Here is a 25,123-nt window from a genome sequence, read left to right on the forward strand (position 1 = left end):
AGTAGATAGGGACAAACAATGCAGGAGGGAGTGCAAAGGGTTCACAAGGAAGTACACATACAGCTTGAGACAAACGAGGAAACCGACAATGTCCTCATAAACCAGGATTTTCTTTATAAAAGCAACAGGTGTGATTGGTTTTAATATAGCGTACGAGAATTTCAAAGACACTTATTTGGAAGGGTACATATTCTTTGTAGTAGATTAGAAGAACAGTGTGGCGGTGAATTTATGTCCTCAAACGTTCACACAGTGAGAACAAGGGGAGGTACATTTTTGCCTTAAGTAACAATCTGTCTCATGTAACCATTTGAAACGAAACATATAATATTAAATGGAGTGTCTTGGATTTATGTACAGAATAATATGAAATGCTCTGAGACCAGGTTGCAAGGGGCGGTACATATTATTTTGATTAGAAGAACAGCGTGGGTGGTGAATCTCTGTCCTCCAGCGTGCACACGGTGAGAACAAGAACAAAGCATTCTGCAGCAGCTAAAGGACACTAGCATTGTGCTTCTGCTTTATTTCCCTCTGTGTTTCCCTGGCGACTGTGTCAGGCTGTTCCTGAAGAGTCACAGTGGAACGGCAGGCAGACAGAGCAGCCTGGTCATCAACGGAGCAGACTTCAGTACCGAGGATATGGACAACGACAACTGCATCTGCAAATGTGCTCTCATGCTTACCGGGGGTATGTCTGAGGTTAAAGTCCACATTAACCCCCTAAACACATGCACTCTGTATGTACTCCTGTAGAACTGAAATGATTGGATAAGTAGAAGCTATAAGACAACAACAACCACCCACCCAGACTATGCTAGGTGAAGCATTTGTCATTTTGGTAAAACATTTTCAACCCATTGACCTCCCTGTCACCCTCACCCACTTTATCTCCGGTCTAGAAGAACTACAGAGCAGGCCAGAGCCAGTTAGTATGTATTCAGCATTGTTACTGACATATCAAAGCAGAGAATGGTATCTCAGCTGGTGAAGCCAGGTGGCAGCCCTCAGCATTTTACAGAATGATGGACACATGCCATGGCTGGTTTAGAAGTCCAGGGAACTGGCCAGCAGAATAAATCAAAATGACAGTGAAATTCCTATTAAGAATGAGAATCTACAATCTCATCAGGATTTAGATCCAGAATGTACATCAGAAAATACACAACAAACATACGTCTTTATCCTCTTATCAATGTCTAGACCAGCATTTCCCCCCCCCCCAAGTAGCTGGTCTAAACGTGTTGGGCTCACAGAGATTGTTGTAGACTATTTATGTTTTGTTAGTTGCCCTCATACTCCGCTCTCACCTGTAATGAAAGGTCAGAGGTCAGAATGGGGCAAAGCTATCCAAAGAGAGGAGTGCTGGAGTCTGCTCTAGTGTTGACATTTTTACATTTACATTTTAGTCATTTAGCAGACGCTCTTATCCAGAGCGACTTACAGTAGTGAGTGCATACATTTCATACATTTTTTTCTCTGTACTGGTCAAGTTCAATTGTTGACTACTTGGCGTTGCAACAAAGCTATCCAGAGATAATCAGAGGTTACAGGGAGGTCACACAGTGATGACTTTGATAGTTCTCTGATAGTGTAACATCAAGCCTAAAATCTATTTTCTTTGTTTCTCTCTGCCTTTCTCTCTATGCCTTCAGGTTGGTGGTTCGATGCCTGTGGACCATCGAACCTGAACGGGATGTACTACAGTCATGGTCAGAACATGGGTAAACTGAATGGGATCAGGTGGCACTACTTCAAAGGGTCTAGTTACTCTCTCCGTGCTACCACCATGATGATACGACCAGCAGACTTCTGAGAGGATCTTTTGGTGACTGTCGTTGGGTACGTTGTCCAGAGACATATTGGCATCATTAGCCATGTTTCCATCAAACAGTTTTTATGCGATAATGTACTGTCCTGTTGCATAAAAGAAAGTCACAACAGGTGTGACGGAAACACAAAATACAAGGTGGGATAATTGCTTGTACTTTGACTTGAGAAAAATTAGCAACATAATTTTGCTTTCTATGAGGAACTTGGATTCTGACTTTCTGGTGCTTACATGTCCTCTTGAAAGATATTGATTGTTTGAGACAGTATGCTTGAGCACCAGCTCTGCAATGAATCAAACTGTAGAAGTGGGTTACATGAAGAGGATATGAATGTAAGACTTGGTGCTTTTGAAAGACTTTCATTTGTCTCGCTTTCATTTCTCTTTTCATTTGACTCTCATTTGTCTCTCTTTTCATTAGTCTCTTTTCATTAGTCTCTTTCATGTATCTGTTGTGTATTGTTCTTCTATGGGTAAGGTATTCCTGTTAACACGTTGTGAATCAGTGTACTGCTCTCTTAGTCTGCACAGTGGGCAGAGATGCCTGATGGCCTAGACTGGATACACTTAAGAACACTGTTATGGATATTATTTGCCTATACAGTGGATTGCTGGTGTGTGTGTGGAGTGTACTGTGTTCTAAATCATTATGTTTAAGGCAAGGTGTCTAAGTGTGTCTCACCACACTTGAATATTTAATGGAATAGAGATAAATAATTGATGTCTTCACTTTCATGTAAGTTTTGTACTAATTTGCAACATCTATTGGGGCCTTTGTTGAACTTTGTGTCAATGACAAAAGTACTTTTTTTGTGCCATGAATTAAAAATATTCCCCCTAAAAGCAGTGCCAAGCATTTTTCTGCTCCATAAAGTAGTCCAACAAGCTAGACACTGCAGTGACTTCATGAACTTAGGTGATGTGAACTTCTGGCTCTGGGGTGGATTTTCCTATTGTTATGACGTTAAGGTCAGTGACAGACAGAGAGACATAACCATTCCATTCTATTCTGCAGGCTGCGTGTCAGGCAGGGAGGCTGTGGGTGGGAACCATTCTGAATGTCAGTATCGGCTACTCTTGCCAGATGGGACATTTTTGTCTCCACACACAGGTGTGTTTTAGAGATATGAAATATTTTATTTTTTAAATGGCACCTTTATTTAACCAGGTAGGCTAGTTGAGAACAAGTTCTCATTTACAACTGCGACCTGGCCAAGATAAAGCAAAGCAGTGCGACATAAACAACAACACAGAGTTACACATGGAATAAACAAGCATACAGTCAATAACACAATAGAAAAAAAGAAAGTCTATATACAGTGTGTGCCAATGGCGTGAGGAGGTAAGGCAATAAATAGCCCATAGTAGCAAGTAATTACAATTTAGCAAATGAACACTGGAGTGATGTACAGCTGCAGCGATCGGTTAGCTGCTTGGATAGCTGATGTTTAAAGTTAGTGAGGGAAATATAAGTCTCCAGCTTCAGTTATTTTTTCAATACATTCCAGTCATTGGCAGCGGAGAACTGGAAGGAAAGGCGGCCAAAGAAGGTGTTGGCTTTGGGGATGACCAGTGAGATATACCTGCTGGAGTGCTTGCTACGGGTGGGTGTTGTTATCGTGACCAGTGAGTTGAGATAAGGCGGAGCTTTACCTAGCAAAGACTTATATATGACCTGGAGCCAGTGGGTCTGGCGACGATTATATGTAGTGAGGGCCAGCCGATTAGAGCATACAGGTCGCAGTGGTGGGTGGTATATGGGGCTTTGGTGACAAAACAGATGGCACTGTGATAGACTGCATCCAGTTTGCTGAGCAGAGTGTTGGAGGCTATTTTGTAAATTACATCGCCGAAGTCGAGGATCGGTAGGATAGTCAGTTTTACTAGGCGGCGTGAGTGAACTAGGCTTTGCTGCGAAATAGGAAGCCGATTCTAGATTTAATTTAGGATTGGATATGTTTAATATGAGTCTGGAAGGAGAGTTTACAGTCTAGCCAGACACCTAGGTATTTGTAGTTGTCCACATATTCTAGGTCAGAACCGTCCAGAGTAGTGATGCTAGTCGGGTGGGCGGGTGCGGACAGCGAACGGTTGAAAAGCATGCATTTAGTTTTACTAGCGTTTAAGAGCAGTTGGAGGCCACGGAAGGAGTGTTGTATGGCATTGAAGCTCATTTGGAGGTTTGTTAACACAGTGTCCAAAGAAGGGCCAGATGTATACAGAATGGTGTCGTCTGCGTACAGGTGGATCAGGGAGTCGCCTGCAGCAGGAGCGACATCGTTGATTTATACAGAGAAAAGAGTCGGCCCGAGAATTGAACCCTGTGGTACCCCCATAGAGACTGCCATAGGTCCGGACAACAGGCCCTCTGATTTGACACACTGAACTCTGTCAGAGACGTAATTGGTGAACCAGGCGAGGCAGTCATTTGAGAAACCAAGGCTGTTGAGTCTGCCGATAAGAATAAAGAATAAGAAAGATAGATAAGAAAGCCTTGGCCAGGTCGATGAAGACGGCTGCACAGTACAATCTTTTATCGATGGCAGTTATGATATCGTTTAGTACCTTGAGCGTGGCTGAGGTGCACCCGTGACCAGCTCGGAAACCGGATTGCACAGCGGAGAAGGTACGGTGGGATTCGAAATGGTCGGTGATCTGTTTATTAACTTGGCTTTCGAAGACTTTAGAGAGACAGAGCAGGATGGATATAGATCTATAACAGTTTGGGTCTAGAGTGTCACCCCCTTTGAAGAGGGGGATGACCGCGGCAGCTTTCCAATCCTTAGGGATCTCGGACGAAACGAAAGAGAGGTTGAACAGACTGGTAATAGGGGTTGCAACAATGGCGGTGGATAATTTTAGAAAGAGAGGGTCCAAATTGTTTAGCCCAGCTGATTTGTACGGGTCCAGGTTTTGCAGTTCTTTCAGACCATCTGCTATCTGGATTTGGGTGAAGAAGAAGCTAGGGAGGCTTGGGCAAGTAGCTGCGGGGGTTGCGGAGCTGTTGGCCGGGGTTGGGGTAGCCAGGAGGAAAGCATTGCCAGCTGTAGAGAAATGCTTATTGAAATTCTCGATTATTGTGGATTTATCGGTGGTGACAGTGTTACCTAGCCTCAGTGCAGTGGGCAGCTGGGAGGAGGTGCTGTTGTTCTCCATGGACTTTACAGTGTCCCAAAACCTTTTGGAGTTAGAGCTACAGGATACACATTTCTGTTTGAAAAAGCTAGCCTTTGCTTTCCTGACTGACTGCGTGTATTGGTTCCTGACTTCCCTGAACAGTTGCATATCGGGGGGACTATTCGATGCTATTGCAGTCCGCCACAGGATGTTTTTGTGCTGGTCGAGGGCAGTCGGGTCTAGAGTGAACCAAGGGCTATATCTGTTCTTAGTTCTACATTTTTTTTAAATGGGCATGCTTATTTAAGTGAGGTGGTGAGGAAATTACTTTTAAAGAACGACCAGGCATCCACGACTGACGGGATGAGGTCAATATCCTTCCAGGATACCCGGGCAAGGTTGATTAGAAAGGCCTGCTCGCAGAAGTTTTGCCATTTATGAATGTGTTATTCAATGCATTTCTATGGGCTTTAGCAGCCAAAATCAGTATTTAATAATTTTTTTAATTTATTTTGGGGAATACCTAAAGGGGCCCTAAAATTCTAAATCAAATAGCTAAATGATCCATAGTATGACCACCTTAAAACAATTCCATATATCAGTTTACACCCCCCACCCATTGTCCTAGACTCTAAAGAAATAAACATTTTGGCCCTATTGCTTCTAAATTTAAATTCAATAATCGGACATCTATTTGGCAGTAGCTTAGTACTGATTATAGGACACAAGAGTTGGTTCAACTTTTTAAAGCTGTTTTATAACATTTCAAGTTCAAGAATGGTTGGTAGTTTGTAAAGTCACATTTCACAATTCAAATGTTTATTTTATTCCCCCCAGGAAACAGTGGTTGACCTGACAGGTAAAATGCCTTAGTTGTTTTTGTGAAATACTATAAATACCAGGTTAAAATAATTTCAAGTTTTACCATTTGAAGTGAAATGGATTGAGAGTTGAATTGAGTGAAATGAAAGGTCTTAAGTATTAATGAATAATGGGCTGCTGATGGTATTTTTTTCTCTGGCTTTGCTTGATCTTTTCGATATTAAATCAAATGTATTTGTCACATGCGCCGAATACAACAGGTGTAGACCCTACCGTGAAATGCTTACTTACAACAAAGCAGTTCAAGAAATAGTTAATAAAATATTTACTAAATAAACTAAAATAAAAAAATGGAATCAAGCAAAAAGTAACACAAATGTACATAACAATAACGAGGCTATATACAGGGGGTACCAGTACCAAGTCAATGTGTGGGGTTACAGGTAGTTCGAGGTAATTTGTAAAGTGACTATGCATAGATAATAAACAGCGAGTAGCAGCAATGTAAAAACAAATGGGGCCATACACACTACCCTCTGTAGCGCCTTACGATCAGATGCCGAGCAGTTGCCAGCTGTAGAATTTTTTGAGCATCTGGAGACCTATGCCAAATGTTTTAAGTCTCTTGAGGGGGAAAAAGTGTTGTCATGCCCTCTTCACAACTGTCTTGGTGTGTTTGGACTATGATGGTTTGTTGGTGATGTGGACGCCAAGGAACTTGAAAATCTCAACCCGCTCCACTTCAGTCCCATCAATGTTAATAAGGGCCTGTTCACCCTTATTTTCCTATAGTCCATGATCAGCTCCTTTGTCTTGCTCACATTGAGAGAGAGCTTGTTGTCCTGGCACCACACTGCCAGGTCTCTGACCTCCTCCCTATAGGCTGTCTCATCATTGTCGGTGATCAGGCCTACCACTGTTGTATCGTCAGCAAACTTAATGATGGTGTTGGAGTTGTGCTTGGCCATGCAGTCGTGAGTGAACAGGGAGTACAGGAGGGGACTAAGCATGCACCCCTGAAGGGCCCCAGTGTTGAGGATCCAATTGGGACAATTGTGCACCACCCTATGGGACTACCAATCATGGCTGGTTGTGATACAGCCTGGAATCAAACTAGGGTCTGAGATGCAGTGCCTTAGACCGCTGTGCCACTCAGGAACCCCAAATACAGTGCAGAGCCAGCCAGGAGCTGAAACTAGAGTCTTCTTGTTGCCTACCCTTACCACCTGGGGGCGGCCCGTCAGGAAGTCCAGGATCCAGTTGCAGAGGGAGGTGTTTAGTCCCAGTGTCCTTAGCTTAGTGATGAGCTTTGTGGACACTATGGTGTTGAACGCTGTAGTCAATGAACAGTAATCTCACATAGGTGTTCCTTTTGTCCAGGTGGGAAAGGGCAGTGTGGACTGTGATTGAGATTGCGTCATCTGTGGATCTGTTGGGGCGGAATGCGATTTGGAGTGGGTCTAGGGTTTCTGGCATGATGGTGTTGATGTGAGCCATGACCAGCCTTTCAAAGAACTTCATGGCTACCGACATGAGTGCTACGGGGTGGAATTCATTAACTTCTTCAGGCTATTGGGCAGTATTTGGAAGATTGGATGAATGAGGTGCCCAATGTAAACTGCCTGTTACTCAGGCCCAGAAGCTAGGATATGCATGTAATTGGTAGTATTGGATAGAAAACACTCTAAGGTTTCCAAAACTGTTAAAATAATGTCTGTGAGTATAACCGAACTAATATGGCAGGTGAAAACCCGAGGAAAATCTGTCCAGACATTTGTTTTTCTAATTTTCTCTTCTCACCTCTGATTACAATGGCTGGGAATGTGAATATAAAAGGAAGTCCTCCCAGATTGCAGTTCCTAGGGCTTTCACTAGATGTCAACAGTCTTTAGAAAGAGTTTCAGGCTTGTTTTTTGAAAAATTTGCTAGAATTTGTAGTTTTCTAAGCGGCTCCCATTTTGGCTGTAGTGTTTGTACTGCGTTCAGGTGAGTGCGCATACTTCGTTATTTATCTCCGGTAATGGTCTCTGGTATTCTCTGTCTTAAATGTTATTGTTTATTTACATAATAGGGTACCTGAGGATTGATTAGGAACGTTGTTTGACTTGTTTAGAAGAAGTTTATTGGTAACCTACGGGATTCATTTGTATGCATTTTGAACGAGGGAAACCGGTGGATTACTGAGTCTAGCACGCCAATGAAACTGACTTTTTTGGGATATAAAGAAGGACTTTATCGAACAAAAGGACCATTTGTTATATAGGTGGGACCCTTGTGATTGCAACCAGATGAAGATCTTCAAAAGGTAAGTGATTTATTTTATCGCTATTTCTGACTTTCGTGACACATCTGCTTGGTTGGAAAATGTATGTAATGCTTTTGTGTGCAGGGCGCTGTCCTCAGATAATCGCATGGGGTGCTTTCGCCGTAAAGCCTTTTTGAAATCTGACAAAGTGGCTGGATTAACAAGACGATAAACTTTTAAATGATGTATGACACTTGTATTTTCATGAATGTTTAATATTACGATTTCTGTCATTTGAATTTGTCGCTCTGCAATTTCACCGGATGTTGGCCAGATAAAATCCATTTTTAGCCTAACATGAAACATTTTGTTAACGGCTTGTGTCATGAATTCCGTCTCCTTCAACTTTCGACGAAACATTCGATGTAATTACTCACACTAAACTTACATTTATCTAGTCATGGTTGGTTTCATTGCAATCCTCTGTTTGTTAGTAACACAACCCGACTTCATGGTTCTTTTCGCGGGACGTATTGACCGAAAGGAACTGATTTGAACACACCAAACAATGACCTCATTGCACACCAATGATATGACCAGTGCTTCGTTGATTGACTGTATTTCGGCCCAATGACCACTGATTGTCTTAAAATCTAGCTTGGTAGATAGCCAATGAGCTGAGGTAAACGGCAATGTGTGATGGTTATATCCGGGAAGACTAGCCCTTGCTTGAAACTCGAGCGTAAAGACACTCATTCGCCATTGAAAATTTTACCTGAAGCAGCCACGCTGGTTACACATAGCAGTATTGTTTCGAGAGCATTTTCCGCAGTTTTATCTGAAGAATTATGGCAACTAAATCTGGGAAATCAAAGGCAAAGTCTAGGTATACAGATCTACACGATATTATCGACGAAATTGATAGAGAAAGTGAGACGGAATTACTACAAGATGAGTCAGATAGTGACAACAGTTTTGACTCGCAAACCGAGGAGATGTTTTTGTACGGAGAGGATGCAGTGTTGGACCGGTAGGTACTTCTCATGCCGTTGTTTGAAATTAATAATATCAAATATTATTCATTTGAGTTGTTTTTATTTTATTTGCCATATATAATAAGTAATGAAATGTGTAATGAAATGTGTAAAGTACATATGGCTCTACATTCTGTGTGTGTGTGTGTGTGTGTGTGTGTGTGTGTGTGTGTGTGTGTGTGTGTGTGTATGTATGTGATTGGGTACCCTCCTCTATATATAATCTGTGCCTGTGTTTCTGTATGTATGTATGTATGTATGTATATATTAGATATTTTTAACATGTATTTTATCTAAACATGGAATGGGGTAGAATGGAACAACACCTCACCATAGTGATTGGGTTCCCTCCTCTATATATAATCTGTGTCTGTGTGTCTGTGTGTCTGTATATATTAAAACATTTTAACATTTATTTTATCTAAACATGGAATGGGGTAGAATGGAACAACACCGCACCATAGTGATTTGGCTCCCTCTATATATAATCTGTGTCTGTGTCTGTCTTTATTTCACAGTCCCACCGATTCTGACTGGGAGCCCCCACTGCCAAGGTGCCCATCCCCCACTGAAGCTGGTTCATCCAGCCGGACCCCTGCTGTCTCCGGCTCCACACCTACCCCCGTCCGGCCAGGTGTGAAGTCAGTGAAGTCAGTGACAAAGAAGCGGAGGTGGGGAAGAGATAAACCTGCAAACAGAGAGGAAGAGGGTCATTGGCACTCTGTGCTGGAGGAGGATGTCGAGCCACTTCCTCCAACATTTAGACCGAAAAGGCCACCAGGACCTCAGCTGGACATGACCTCAAAGTACAGCCCAATTCAACTTTTTCAGCTGTTTTTCACCTCATCAGTTGTTGATTCCCTGGTGTTGAACACTAATAAGTATGGTGCTAAGAAGCAGGCAGGCAAGAAAGAGGGATGGAAGCTCATTTCCATGTCAGATCTGTTTTGCTACCTGTCAATGGTTATTTACATGGGTCTTGTGAAGCTGAAAACCCTGAAAGACTACTGGAAAACTGCTCCCCTCTATCAACTGCCTTTCCCCTCCACTGTCATGTCATGCAAAAGGTTTCTGACAATCTCACGGGCGCTTTATATCAGTGACCCAGAAGTTGATGAGGACATCGAGAAGAAGCGAGGCACACCAAGGTTTGATAGGTTTTATTTTGTGGAGCCTCTCTACCACAGTGTGGTTGAGGCCTGCAAGACCTATTTTCAGCCCGCCCAGAACCTTTCCATCGATGAGAGGATGGTAGCCTCAAAGGCCAGAATTGGCCTAAAACAATACATGCGTAACAAACCAACTAAATGGGGTTACAAACTGTTTGCTTTGGCTGATTCTGCATGTGCATACACGTGCAATTTTTTTGTTTATGAGGGGAAGAGCAGTTTTGCGACCGGTAAGGGACTCAGTTATGATTCCGTTATGGAGTTATTAGATTTTCAACTGCTGGGAAGGGCTTCAAACTTTTTGTGGACAACTTCTACACAAGCCCTACCCTGTTCACAGACTTGAGGAAGCTGGATGTGTGGGCTTGTGGCACCATTCGGACCAACAGAGTGGGCTTTCCGAAAACCAAGGTGAATGACATGCCTAAGCGGGCTGAGCGGGATACCATGAGATGGATTCGCCAAGATGGCCTGCTCTTTGTGAAGTGGATGGATACCAGAGAGGTGGTCATGTGCAACACCATCCACAAGTCCTTCAGTGGCGATCACGTCGTCAGGCGTGTGAAGGATGCAACTGGGGCATGGACCACCATACATGTCCCCATTCCTGCAGCTATAAAGGATTACAACAAGGGCGTGGGAGGTGTGGACCTGTCAGATGCGCTGATAGGTTACTACAATGTTCTCCACAAGACAATGAAATGGTACAATACATTTTTCTATCATTTCATCGACATTGCTGTGGTGAATGCCTTCATCCTCCAGAAGAAAATGGCTAAGAGCTGTGGACAGCCCCCCCATCTCACAGCTAGCCTTCAGAGAGCTGCTCATCCAGGAGCTTGCTTGCTACAGCAAGTCCACTGCATCACCTTCTGTCCCCTCTACCTCTGTCCCTTCTACTCCTTCAACCAGTGGTGTTCACCTGCCCAAATTCATCTCTGCAGGCCTGAATGTGCCTCAGGCCAAAAAGGGCACAGTAGGGAGGCGTCGGTGTGCACTTTGTCACAGGAAATGCCCCATCACCTGCACCACTTGTTCAGTAACCTTCTGCTTTACAGCAGAAAGAGACTGCTATGGGGCATGTCATCAGCAGCACAATATTGTGTAGAGGACTGAGGGTCTTCACAATATTGTACATTATACATTGAATGTGTGTAAATAGTTACCCTTGTTATTTAATTTTTTTAAAAAATTTCGTTATTTTTTAATTATTTGTATTTTTTTTGGGGGGTGGGGGGGTGTTAGAATAGCATTTTAGTATTTTGTATATAGTTATTTACATCAAAATGTATCACTGTACCAATTTGGCCACTTGGGTACATTTGGGCAACTTGTGTGGGACACCTGGGTGACTACATGCTCAATGTCATGTAGCGCACTCATTCCTGAAGATATCTGTCTGAAACTTTTCTCAAATACTTTTGCCCTCTCATGTTCTGTATCGAAATTATCCCCAGCATCATATCTGAATGTTTGGCTGTTCTTGTTCAGTTGAAAGATGATGCAACAACAATAAAAAACAGAAAACATATGTTTATTTCCTTGTATTTTCTTCTACCAGATCTATTGTGTTATATTATCCTACATTCAATTCACATTTCCACAAACTTCAGAGTGTTTCCTTCAAATGATACCAAGAATATGCATATCCTTGCTTCTGGGCCTGAGCTACAGACAGTTAGATTAAGGTATGTCTTCAGGCGGAAATTGAGAGAAGGGGGGTTTATCCCAAAGAAGTTAATGCCATTGGATGAATCCCGGAACATATTCCAGACTGTGCTAGCAAAACAGTCCTGTAGCGTAGCATCCGCGTCATCTGACCACTTCCGTATTGAGCAAGATACTGGTACTTCCTGCTTTAATTTTTGCTTTTAAGCAGGAATCAGTAGGATATAATTATGGTCAGATTTGCAAAATGTAGGGTGCGAGGGAGAGCTGTGTGTGGAGTAAAGGTGGTCTAGAATTTTTTCCTCTGGTTGCACATGTGACATGCTGGTAGAAATGAGGAAAAACAAATGTAAGTTTGCCTGCATTAAAGTCACTGGCCACTAGGAGCCCCGCTTCTGGATGAGCATTTTCTTGTTTGCTTATGGCCTTATACAGCTTGTTGAGTACTGTCTTAGTGCCAGCATCGGTTTGTGGTGGTAAATAGACAGCTACAAATAATATAGATGTGAACTCTCTTGGTAGATAGCGTGGTCTACAGCTTATGTCTATCACTGATAAGCTACCCAGGAATCAAATCAAATCAAAGTTTGTCACGTGTGCCGAATACAACAAGCGTAGACCTTACAGTGAAATACTTACTTACAGGGTCTAACCAACAGTGCAAAAAAGGTATTTGGTGAACAATAGGTAAGTAAATAAATAAAAACAACAGTAAAAAGACAGTGAAAATAACAGTTGCGAGGCTATATACAGTAGCGAGGCTACATACAGGCACCGGTTAGTCGGGCTGATTGAGGTACTATGTACATGTAGATATGGTTAAAGTGACTATGCATATATGTGAACTGAGAGTAGCAGTAGCGTAAAAGAGGGGTTGGCGGGTGATGGGACACAATGCAGATAGCCCGGTTAGCCAATGTGCGGGGGCACTGGTTGGTCGGCCCAATTGAGGTAGTATGTACATGAATGTATAGTTAAAGTGACTATGCATATATGATAAACAGAGAGTAGCAGCAGCGGAAAAGAGGGGTTGGGGGGGCACACAATGCAGATAGTCCGGGTAGCCATTTGATTACCTGTTCAGGAGTCTTATCGCTTGGGGGTAAAAACTGTTGAGAAGCCTTTTTGTCCTAGACTTGGCACTCTGGTACCGCTTGCCAGGCGGTAGTAGAGAGAACAGTCTATGACTGGAGTGGCTGGGGTCTTTGACAACTTTTAGGGCCTTCCTCTGACACCGCCTGGTGTAGCTTAGCCCCAGTGATGTACTGGGCTGTACGCACTACCCTCTGTAGTGCCTTGCGGCCGGAGGCCGAGCAATTGCCGTACCAGGCAGTGATGCAACCAGTCAGGATGCTCTTGATGTTGCAGCTGTAGAACCTTTTGAGGATCTAAGGACCCATGCCAAATCTTTTTCGTTTCCTGAGGGCTGAAAGGGCAGAAATATCCCATATTAATATATGTAGCCATTGAAATAAGATTAATGAAATCAATTACTTGCTAACATCAGATAAGATTAATGTATTAGACATTTCTGAGACTCACTTAGATAATTCATTTGATATTACAGCCATATCAATACAAGGATATAACATCTATAGAACAGACAGGAATGCTTATGGGGAGGAGTTGCTGTATAACAATATTCAGAGCATATCCCTGTAATGCTTAGAGAAGATCTTATGTCAAGTGTTATTGAAGTGTTGTGGTTGCAGGTTCACCTGGCACATCTGAAGCCTTTTATTTTGGGGTGTTGCTATAGGCCGCCAAGTGCTAACAGTCAGTATCTAAATAATATGTGTGAAATGTTTGATAGTGCATGTGATGTAAATAGAGAGGTCTTCTTTCTTGGGGACCTGAATATTGACTGGTTTTCATTAAGCTCAAGAGGTTGCTTCTCACTGTAACCAGTGCATGTAATCTGGTTCAGGTTATTAATCAACCTACTAGAGTGTTTACAAACACTACAGGATCATGATCATCCACATGTATTGATCACATTTTTACTAATACTGTAGAACTTTGTTCTAAAGATGTATCCGTACCCACTGGATGCAGTGATCACAATATAGTGGCTATATCCAGGAAAGCCAAAGTTCCAAAAGCTGGGCCTAAAATTGTGCATAAGAGATCCTACAAAAGACTTTGCTATGATTTATGTGGATGATGTTAAAAATATTTGTTGGTCTTATGTGATTAATAAGGAGCATCCAGATGCTGCACTTGATACATTCATGAAATTGCTTTTTACAATTATTGATAAAAATGCAACTTACTTTTAGAACTGTTAAGGCTCCATGGATTGATGAGGTATTGAAAAACGGTATAACTGAAAGAGATGGGGCAAAAGGAGTGGCTAATAAGTCTGGCTGCACATCTGACTGAGTGACTTACTGAAAATTGAGAAATTGTGTGACTAAACTAAAAAAAAAAAAAAAACTGTTTTATGAAGCCAAGATCAATGATATAAAGAATAAAGGAAAAAAACGTGAGTACTTTAAATGAAATGATCAGCAGAAAGACAAATTCAACTTGTTCTTTCATTAAATCAGATGGCTTATTCATCACAAAAGCATTTTAAATGGCAATAATTTTTATGATTATTTTATTGGCAAAGTGGGCAAACTTAGGCAGGAAATGTCAACAACTAACAGTGAGCCATCGTACTCATGTATAAAAAACAAATAATGAAAGAAAAGCATTGCAAGTTTGAATTTTGTCAAGTTAGTGTGGGAGAGGATGGAAAAGTACTGTTAATGTTAACTTAGATGGAAAGCTACTGAGGATGGAAGCTGACTCCATAGCCACTCCTATCTGTCATATCTTTAATCTGAGCCTAGTGGAAAGTCTTTCTCCTCAGACCTGGAGGGAAGCCAAAGACATTCCCCTACCCAAGAGTGGTAAAATGGTCTTTACTGGCTCTAACAGCAGACCTATCAGCTTGCTGCCAGCTCTTAGCAAACTTTGGAAAATATTGTGTTGAACAAATACAATGCTACTTCTCTCTAAACAAATTAACAACAGACTTCCAGCATGCTTATAGAGAAGGGCCCTCAACATGTACTGCACTGACACAAATTACTGATGATTTGTTGAAAGACATTGATAATAAGAATATTTTGGGTGCTGTACTGTTATATTTCAGTGCAGCCTTTGATATTATTGGCCATAACATGTTGTTGAAGAAATGTATGTGTTATGGCTTTTCAACCTGGATTCAGAGCTATCTAATAGAACTCAGCGGGTTTTCTTTAATGGAAGCTTCTCTAAAGTCAAACATGTAAATTGTGGTGTACCACAGAGCAGCTCTCTAGGCCCTCTACTCTTTTCTATTTTTACCAATGACCTGCCACTGGCATTAAACAAAGTATTTGGGTCTATGTATGCTGATGATTCAACCATATACGCATCAGCAACCACAGCTAATGAAGTTACTGAAACCCTTTTCAAAGAGTTGCAGTCTGTTTTGTAATGGGTGGCCAGTAATAACCTGGTCCTGAACATCTCTAAAACAAAGAGCATTTGGTACAAATCATTCCCTAAGTTCTAGACCTCAGCTGAATCTGGTAATGAACGGTGGGGCTGTTAAACAAGTTGAGGAGACTAAATTACTTGGTGTTACCTTAGATTGTAAACTGTCATGGTCAAAATATGTAGATTCAAGTTGTAAAGATGGGGAGAGGTCTGTCCATAATAAAGAGATGCTCTGCTTTTTTGACACCATACTCTACAAAGCAAGTCCTGCAGGCTCTAGTTTTATCTTATCTTGATTATTGTCAAGTCATATGGTCAAGTTTTGCAAGGACCTAGTTAAGCTGCAGCTGGTCCAGAACAAAGCGGCACATCTTGCTCTCCATTGTAATCAGAGGGCTAATATTAATAATATGCATGCCAGTCTCTCTTGGCTAAGAGTTGAGGATAGACTGCCCCTCGTCACTTCTTGTTTTTATAAGTCACTTCTTGTTTTTATAAGTCCCTTCTTGTTTTTATAAGAAACATTAATATCAGAACTCAGGATAAGACCCAGATGCAGACAGTTCGAATCACAGAAGTGTATTTACAAAACAGGGGTCAGGCAAACAACAGGTCAAGTAAATAGGAGACAGAGGGCTGTGAGACAGAGGTTTAATCCTTGATACATGAAAAGTGGGATGTAAATGGAGGGTGTGGGGCAACAGAAGATGAACAGCAGAGAGGCTAATAATCGTATAGTTGGAGAAAGGGACAATAAATCGGGGGGAATGTTTGTGGTGCTGTAAACAGAGGGGCAGATCCCGAGTGGACAGCCATACCCTCTGCCCGAGACGATAGCGGGGAGTCGGGGTCCGATGGTGGTCCGCCTGTCGTCGATATCTGGGGGTGGTCTTGAGAAGAGCAGACTGGGCTCTCTTCCAGGTATGGCTACGGGGCGGACGGACATTTGCGCCGAGGGTATGCTGACCACTTCCTCTTGCTCAGGGAAGAGCGGAGGCTGATAACCCATCGAACACTCGAAAGGCGAGAGACCAGTGGATGAGCAGGGGAGGGTGTTGTGGGCGTATTCCACCCAAACGAGTTGCTGATGGTCAAGGATGCACAGCCCCAGATGCACGGCCTCATGTCGCAAGAATCTGTACACAATTCCTGGAAGCTGAAAATGTCCCAGTTCTTCCATGGCCTGCATACTCATCAGACATGTCACCCACTGAGCATGTTTGGGATGCTCCAGATCAATGTGTACGACAGCGTGTTCCACTTCCTGCCACTATCCAGCAACTTCATTGATGAGGAGTGGGACAACAACCCACAGTCCACAATCAACAGCCTGATAAACTCTTTGCAAAGGAGATATCGCGCCGCATGAGGCAAATAGTTTTCTGATCCACGCCCCTACTTTTTTAAAGGTATCTGTTACCAACAGATGCATATCTGTATTCCCAGTCATGTGAAATCCATAGATTAGTCCCTAGTTTATCTATTTGAATTTACTGATTTCCAAATAAGAACTGTAACTCAGTAAAATCTTTGTAACTGTTGCATGATTCATTTTATAGTAAGTTAATAAAGGTGTTCTCTGTCATGCTCCTTCCGTCTATAGCTGATGGAATGTTCAGCAGGTATAAATGCAGTTCTAAGAGGAAGCAGTAGACTAGAAACCTGGCAGAGACAGAGAGATACGAGGCTTACTGTAATGGCTGTTGAAGGGAGTAGACCAAGGCGCAGCGTGGTTAGTGCTCATCATAATATTTTAATGGAGCACTTTAAACAAAACAAGAAACGAACGACAGCCAAAACAGTTCTGTCAGGTAACAACACTAAACAGAAATTAACCACCCACAAACCCCAAAGGAAAACAGGCTACCTAAGTATGGCTCGGAATCAGCGACAACGATGATTGAGAGCCATACCAGGCCAAAACAAAGAAATACAAAAACATTTAAAAAAGGACATAGAATGCCCACCCTAGTCACACCCTGGCCTAACCAAAATAGAGAATAAAAACCTCTCTATTGCCAGGGCGTGACACTTACATAGGTTTTCACACAGATCTCAAGATAGCACTGTGGGTAACTACACAACTAACAAAAAGTTCAAAAAGTGTATTTTCTTTTCCCAACTAGGGGTGGTTGACCTGACAGGTAAAATGCCTGACTTGTTTTTGTGAACTACAATGAAAAACATTATTAACAAACTTATTTCAAGTTTTACCATTTGAAGAGAAATAGAGTGAAAGTGAAATTGAGTGAAATGTAAGGTCATATGTAATGATGCCTATCTTTTGCAGAATGTTCTCAATCCTGTTTGTCACCACAGGAGGTTGGTATAATGTTACCATCTCTGATGTCTCTCTGGAAGGCAACTTGTGCCCTAATTTTGTCCACCTTGCCGTCTAGAGACTGAAGATTGACGTGAGTAAGACATTTAAATGTGTTAACCCTCGCAAGGCTGTTGGCCCAGACGGCACCCTAGCCGCATCTTCAGAGCATGCGCAGACCAGTTGGCTGCTGTGTTTACGGACATATTCAATTGCTCCCTTTCCCAGTCTGCTGTCCCCACATTCTTCAAGATGGCCACCATTGTTCCTGTACCAAAGAAGGCAAAGACAACTGAACTAAATGACTATCGCCCCATAGCGCTCACTTCTGTCATCATGAAGTGCTTTGAGAGACCAGTCAAGGATCATATCACCGCCACCTTACCTGCCACCCTAGACCCACTTCAGTTTGCATACCATCCCAACAGGTCCACAGACGATGCAATCGCAATCACACTGCACACTGTCCTATCCCATCTGGACAAGAGGAAAACCTATGTTAGGGCACTCGGAGTGTGGTGTCAGGAAAACAACCTCTCACTCAACGTCAACAAAACAAAGGAGATGATCGTGGACTTCAGGAAAAAGTAGAGGGAGCACACCCCGATCTACATCGACGGGACAGTAGAGGAGAAGGTGGAAAGTTTTAAGTTCCTCGGCATACACATCATGGACAAACTGAAATGGTCCACCCACACAGACAGTGTGGTGAAGAACCTCAGGAGGCTGAAGAAATTTGGCTTGTCACCTAAAATCCTCACCAACTTTTACAGATGCACAATCGAGAGCAGCCTGTCGGGCTGTATCACCGCCTGGTACGATAACTGCACCACCCTCAACCGCAAGGCTCTCCAGAGGGTAGTGCGGTCTACACAACACATCACCGGGGGCAAACTACCTGCCCTCCAGGACACCTACAGCACCCGATGTCACAGGAAGGCCGAAAATATCACCAAGGACAACAACCACCCGGGCCACTGCCTGTTCACCCCGCTATTATCCAGAAGGCGTGGTCAGTACAGGTACATCAAAGCTGGGACAGAGAGACTGAAAAACAGCTTCTATCTCAAGGCCATCTGACTGTTAAACAGCCATCACTAACATAGAGAGGCTGCTGCCAAAATACAGACCCAAATCACTGGCCAAATTTTTGGTCCATTGAAGTAACATCAAATTGATACAGTGTAGACATTGTTAATGTTGTAAATGACTATTGTAGCTGGAAACGGCAGATTTTTTATGGAATATCTACATAGGTGTACAGAGGCCCATCAGCAGCAACCATTACTGCTGTGTTCCAATGGCACGTTGTGTTAGCTAATCGAAGTTAATCATTTTAAAAGGCTAATTGATCATTAGAAAACACTTTTGCAATTAATGTTAGCACAGCGAAAACCTTTTGTTCTGATTAAAGAAGCCATAAAACTGTCATTCTTTAGACTAGTTGAGTATCTGAAGCATCAGCATTTGTGAGTTGGATTACAGGCTCAAAATGGCTAGAAACAAAGGACTTTCTTCTGAAACTCATCAGTCTGTTCTTGTTCTGAGAAATGAAGGCTATTCAGGCGAGAAATGTCCAAGAAACTGAAGATCTTGTACAACGCTGTGTACTACTCCCTTCACAGAACAGCGTAAACTGTCTCTAACCAGAATAGAAAGAGCAGGAGGCCCCGGTGCACACAACTGAGCAAGAGGACAAGGACATTAGAGTGTCTAAATTGAGAGCTTTTTTGGTCGTTTTGCAGGGGGGTGTATTGCAGTATCACATTGCTCAGCTGTGTTCAACACTTCATTCCATAGGTCATCAAAAAATGACTCATCCCTGTAGTCATTCAAAGTTTGAACTAAGGCTTCAGCTAAATCAACAGCCTTTGACAGGTCAAGTGATGAAGACTGTAGCATATCTGATAGAAATTCTACTTCTCCAAACACTTTATGGAGTGTAACAAGGCACACAATGAATTGTAAATCTATCTTTGCAAGCAGACCTCGTGCCTCAACAGATTTGTCACCATTGTGTTCTTGGACTATGTCTTGCAGGACTCACTTAATGGCAGGTAATCTATCCATAATAGTATGTAGAGCCATATATCGACATGCCCAGCGAGTGTCACTTAGTCTCTGAAGCTCTCTAGGTGCACCTGGGTACATCTCTTTTTGTATGCTAAGCCATTTTTGATGCACATATGACCCAGATGTGAAGATGTAAAGTCTTTCTAGTAAGGAGAAGAACTGTCCTACCTCAGGGACAGCTTTGACTGTATCCACTAAAACTAAGTTTAGACAGTGTGCACTGCAGTGGATGTAAAAGGCATGATTTGCTTGTTCTTTAATGCGTGCCTGGACGCTTGAATGCTTGCCACTCATAACGGAAGCACCGACATATGCTTGGCCTACTAGGTTGTTTTTGTATTCAAGACCATGACTTTCTAATATGTGTATGATTTTGTCAGTAAGCCCTGCTGCATCTAGTCAATCAGCCGATTCAAAGTGGAGAAAGCTCTCATGGACAGCTCCTCTGAGATAGTACCTGAGTACTAGAGATATCTGCTCTTTTTTTCTACATCTTTTGTTTTTTCTGCCATTATGCTAAAGACCTCACTGTCTTTCACTTCTATCATTTTTGTTCAAACCATGTCTGCCAAACAACTCATTCTGAATCCCTTTGCTTGTATATTTTGCATTATGAATGGAAGTCAACCTTTTTTCACAGTTGTGTCATGCTTTGCTGTTGTTTCTAGGATTGCCATGAAGTTCCCTTTATTATCTGACTCTGCAGACTCATCGTGTCCTCTTTGTGCAATGTTTTGTGTGGCTGTAAGTAGTAGTACTTCTCCTATTGTTTTAATATAGTCCCGATTTTCTTGAACCCGTTTGTTGTGTTCCTTGTTTAGGGCATTTACCAGTGTTGCATTACTTTTTACAGCTTTCTGATAGTTTCTCCATGTAATCATTGCTTGTTTGTGCCGCTCAGACCTTGCATGAATTGCAAATCCCCCCTCTTTGTAAGTTGCCTTCTTCCAGTTGTTAAAACCCAATTGTAAATCAAATACAGTCTCTGAGACTTTGGGAGGGCTAAAATGCCTGCAGGCATAACAAAACACAGAGTCTGATTTTTTTTTTAAATAATCAAGCCAGGGGTGGATATGGTACCAGGCCACCTTGAAGCTCCTCCTCCGGTCCCCCATCAGAGTTCTTGGGTATATGTTCATCATTGGCTGCACCGGTGGTTCCTCCTGGGATTTGCTGATATCTGCCAAAGAAATAAATATATAATTAAAAGTATATATTTGGGTAATTTTAGATATACAATTGCCTTTCAGGCAACTTCTCAAATCCATCTGATATCTATATCACAAGCCCAATAGCATGTTAATTAAGAATTCATTTCAATCACAAACTGACTCATTTCTATACACCATATAAACTGTCGTGTCTTTGGCTATGCCGGATTAAGTGATATGACATTCTATAAAATAATTTCTCTGTAATTAATATTACCTGTTTGAGCTAATCATGTAAATGTAATTAACTAGAAAGTCAGGGCACCACAAAAGACTGTTTATGGAGCTGTTATCTTCCGAATAAACTCTGAAAGACCTAGTAATATTTTACATCAATAGCAGTCAATATTAATCGTCACCTTATTTCAGTCTCATCTGAAAGTTGTAAATTCTTGGTTAACAACTTGGCTAACAAGTTGAATCAGCAATAGAAAATTGGGTTTAATTATTTATTTACTAAATACCTAACTAATCACACAGAATTACATATACACAGAATGCAAATTATGTCATACAGAAAATGTCCCTGGTGGACGGAACCTGTATGATGGCTTGTTACACAAAGAGAGGGGGTTGGGCTTGAATGAAAGAGCGGGAAGACTGAGGAACAAAGGGAGAAGCTAAGCTTTCGTAAATACAGTATCTTATGCATTCTAAGTTACCGCCCATTTGGAAAAGGAAAAGGAAAATGCAATAAATATTTACTCTGAGCTGCGCTTCGGTAGGTTGGTCGTAGATGCTGGCCGTGTTGGCCAACAGAGATCTTCCTGTCCTCGGAAGAATGTCTCTGGTGGTAAATTGAATACGTTGTAGTATCTTCGTTGTGTGTTAGACTGGATACGTCGTCCGTCCTTTCCTAGCCCACGTTTACAGCTGCTGTTGCTAACTCAATGGCTAGGATGTCTCACTTCTTTAGTGAATAAGAGTTCAAAGTTCATACTGTTCACAACCAAAGCTCACGCTGAGGTTGGCTTAGTTCTATAGTTGACATGTTAGTCCTTTTTAACGTATGGACGTCGTCCTATCGTACTCGGAACAGGAGGTTACATTTTCGTCAAGGGCTTATATAGTGGAGGGAGAGAAGGGTGTGTTTCATAGTTTATAACCCATGTCTCTTCACAGGGGCGAGCCACTGATTGAGCAGGGCTCTAACCTTATGAAAACCCAATTCTCTCATTTGGAAGCTAAAATTACATTTAATCTTATCACAAATAGTGTGCCTGTGTGCCTTACGGAACTGTTTCATCGTTGGTTTATTTTGTTTGAGTGTTCTCTCTAAATAAAGAAAGAAGATGAGCACTCTACCCGCTGCGCCTTGGTCTGTCCCTTACGATGAGTGTGACAGAAGCACCCACCAAAAGAAGACCAAGCAGCGGGGTAAGGAGCAAAAGAGGAGGTATCTCGAGTCATGGACGTGGGAGGAGATCCTCAATGGAAAGGGTCCATGGAGCCAGGCTGGGGAGTACCAGCACCCGAAGGAGGAGCTGGAGGAAGCGAAGAGGGAACGACGGAGGTACGAGGTGTTGTATCCTCCTATTCAGGAGTTCAGAGGCAGCCCCCAATTTTTTTTGGGGGGGGGGGCATAAGGGGAGTGTTGCTAGGTCAGGGGGGAACCCTGACCTAACTTCCCGGGCTATACGGAGGGAGCCATGGAGGAAACCAGAGCCGGTCGAGGAGTTAAGAGCGGATGACGACGCTGGATTCTGGAGAAAGGGACTGGTGGAGAGCGCCCAACGAAGCAGACGCACAGAGGGAGGAGCTAGGCAGCATGGCGGTATGTGCACTATGTCGCCCATAAGCCCAGTTCGTCCTGTGCCAGCGCTTCGCCCTTGCCGGGCTAGAGTGAGCATTGAGCCAGGACGGGTTATGCTGGCTGTAAGTGTCAGACCTCCAGGGAGAATCCTGGGCCCAGGATATCCTACGCCTGCTCCAGGTATGGTGCTCCGCATTCCGCAGCACAGCCCAGTTCGTCCGGTGCCAGCGCTCCGCTCTTACCGGGCTATAGTCAGCATTGGGCCGGGACGGGTTGTGCCAGCCCTGAGCGCCAGACCTCCAGTGCGCCTCCAAGGCCTAGTACATCCTGTGCCTGCTCCACGCACTCTCCGTCCAGCGATGCTCCTCAGGCCGGAGCCTCCAGTGACGCTCCTCAGCCCGGAGCCTCCAGTGACGCTCCTCAGCCCAGAGCCTCCAGCTACGCTCCCCAGCCAGGAGCCTCCAGCGACGCTCCTCAGCCCAGAGCCTCCAGCGACGCCCCTCAGCCCGGAGCCTCCAGCGACGCCCCTCAGCCCGGAGTCTCCAGCGACACCCCTCAGCCCGGAGTCTCCAGCGATGCTCCTCAGGCCGGGGCCTCCAGCGACGCCTCTCAGCGCGGGGCCTCCAGCGACGCCTCTCAGCGCGGGGCCTCCGGCGACGCCTCTCAGTCCGGGGCCTCCAGCGACGCCTCTCAGCCTGGGGCCTCCAGCGACGCCTCTCAGCCCGGGGCCTCCAGCGATGCCTCTCAGCCCAGAGTCTGGTGGAGGTCATTTTGCAGGGCTCTGGCAGTGCTCCTCCTTGCACAAAGGCGGAGGTAGCGGTCCTGCTGCTGGGATGTTGCCCTCCTACAGCCTCCTCCACATCTCCTGATGTACTGGCCTGTCTCCTGGTAGTGCCTCCATGCTCTGGACACTACGCTGACAGACACAGCAAACCTTCTTGCCACAGCTCGCATTGATGTGCCATCCTGGATGAGCTGCACTACCTGAGCCACTTGTGTGGGTTGTAGACTCCGTCTCATGCTACCACTAGAGTGAAAGCACCGCCAGCATTCAAAAGTGACCAAAACATCAGCCAGGAAGCATAGGAACTGAGAAGTGGTCTTTGGTCTCCACCTGCAGAACCACTCCTTTATTGGGAGTGTCTTGCTTATTGCCTATAATTTCCACCTGTTGTCTATTCCATTTGCACAACAGCATGTGAAATGTGTTGTCAATCAGTGTTGCTTCCTAAGTGGACAGTTTGATTTCACAGAAGTGTGATTGACTTGGAGTTACATTGTGTTGTTTAAGTGTTCCCTTTATTTTTTTGAGCAGTATATATTTCCTTGACACTCCCTACCAATGTAGCTGCGACCAATTAGTAAACAATATCTGACATCTCTATAGTGACTAACTAAAGGTGTTCTTTGTCATGCTCCTTCCATCTAGAGCTGATGGAATGTTCAGCAGGTATAAATGCAGTTCTTAGAGGAAGCAGTAGACTAGAAGGACATGGCAGAGAGAGATAAGAAGGTTTCACAGGTTTTCACACACATCTCAAGATAGCACTGTGGGTAACTACACAACTAACGAAATAGAAAATGTGCACTTGTATTTAATAAATAATAATTGTGTGGGAAATGTTTTAAAGTTAATACTCATCATCTCTTAGTACTTGGGTACAAACATTTTGGCCCTATTGCCTTTATTTTTAACGTGACAGTAGCTTAGCACTACAAGAGTGATTGTAGTAAACAAGATTAGGTTTATCCTTTTTAAGCCGTTTCAAAACATTTCACATTCAAGAATGGTTTGTTGATTGTTACGTCACATTTCACAATTCAATAAAGTGTATTTTCTTTCCCCCCTAGGGGTGATTGACCTAACAGGTACAATGCCTGACTTGTTTTTAAGAACTATTAAAAACATTATTAACAAACTTATTTCAAGTTTTACCTTTTGAAGTGAAATGAAATGACGTGGAAAAAAACGTTGATTCAACCAGTATGTGCCCAATGGGTAGTTATTGAGATAAATTCACATTCTTCCCCAGCTAAAATAAAACACACTGTTCAAAAAAATAAAGGGAACACTTAAACAACACATCCTAGATCTGAATGAAATAAATAATCTTATTAAATACTTTTTTCTTTACATAGTTGAATGTGTTGACAACAAAATCACACAAAAATAATCAATGGAAATCCAATTTATCAACCCATGGAGGTCTGGATTTGGAGTCACACTCAAAATTAAAGTGGAAAACCACACTACAGGCTGATCCAACTTTGATGTAATGTCCTTAAAACAAGTCAAAATGAGGCTCAGTAGTGTATGTGGCCTCCACGTGCCTGTATGACCTCCCTACAACGCCTGGGCATGCTCCTGATGAGGTGGCGGATGGTCTCCTGAGGGATCTCCTCCCAGAC

At 43.2% G+C, this 25,123-nt stretch overlaps 1 long non-coding RNA gene across 1 annotated transcript; it reads left to right on the forward strand.

The window, feature by feature from the left end:
• The first annotated feature begins 477 nt into the window (after positions 1 to 477).
• Positions 478 to 11,380, forward strand: LOC145860028 (uncharacterized). The gene is made up of 3 exons (XR_014380009.1): positions 478 to 691; positions 1,656 to 1,842; positions 9,568 to 11,380. It is a non-coding gene; the product is annotated as an uncharacterized LOC145860028 (long non-coding RNA).
• The last annotated feature ends 13,743 nt before the right edge of the window (positions 11,381 to 25,123 follow it).

Source organism: Salmo salar, chromosome 02 (assembly GCF_965601325.2).
Source record: "Salmo salar chromosome 02, fSalSal1, whole genome shotgun sequence".
Classification (NCBI taxonomy): domain Eukaryota; kingdom Metazoa; phylum Chordata; class Actinopteri; order Salmoniformes; family Salmonidae; genus Salmo; species Salmo salar.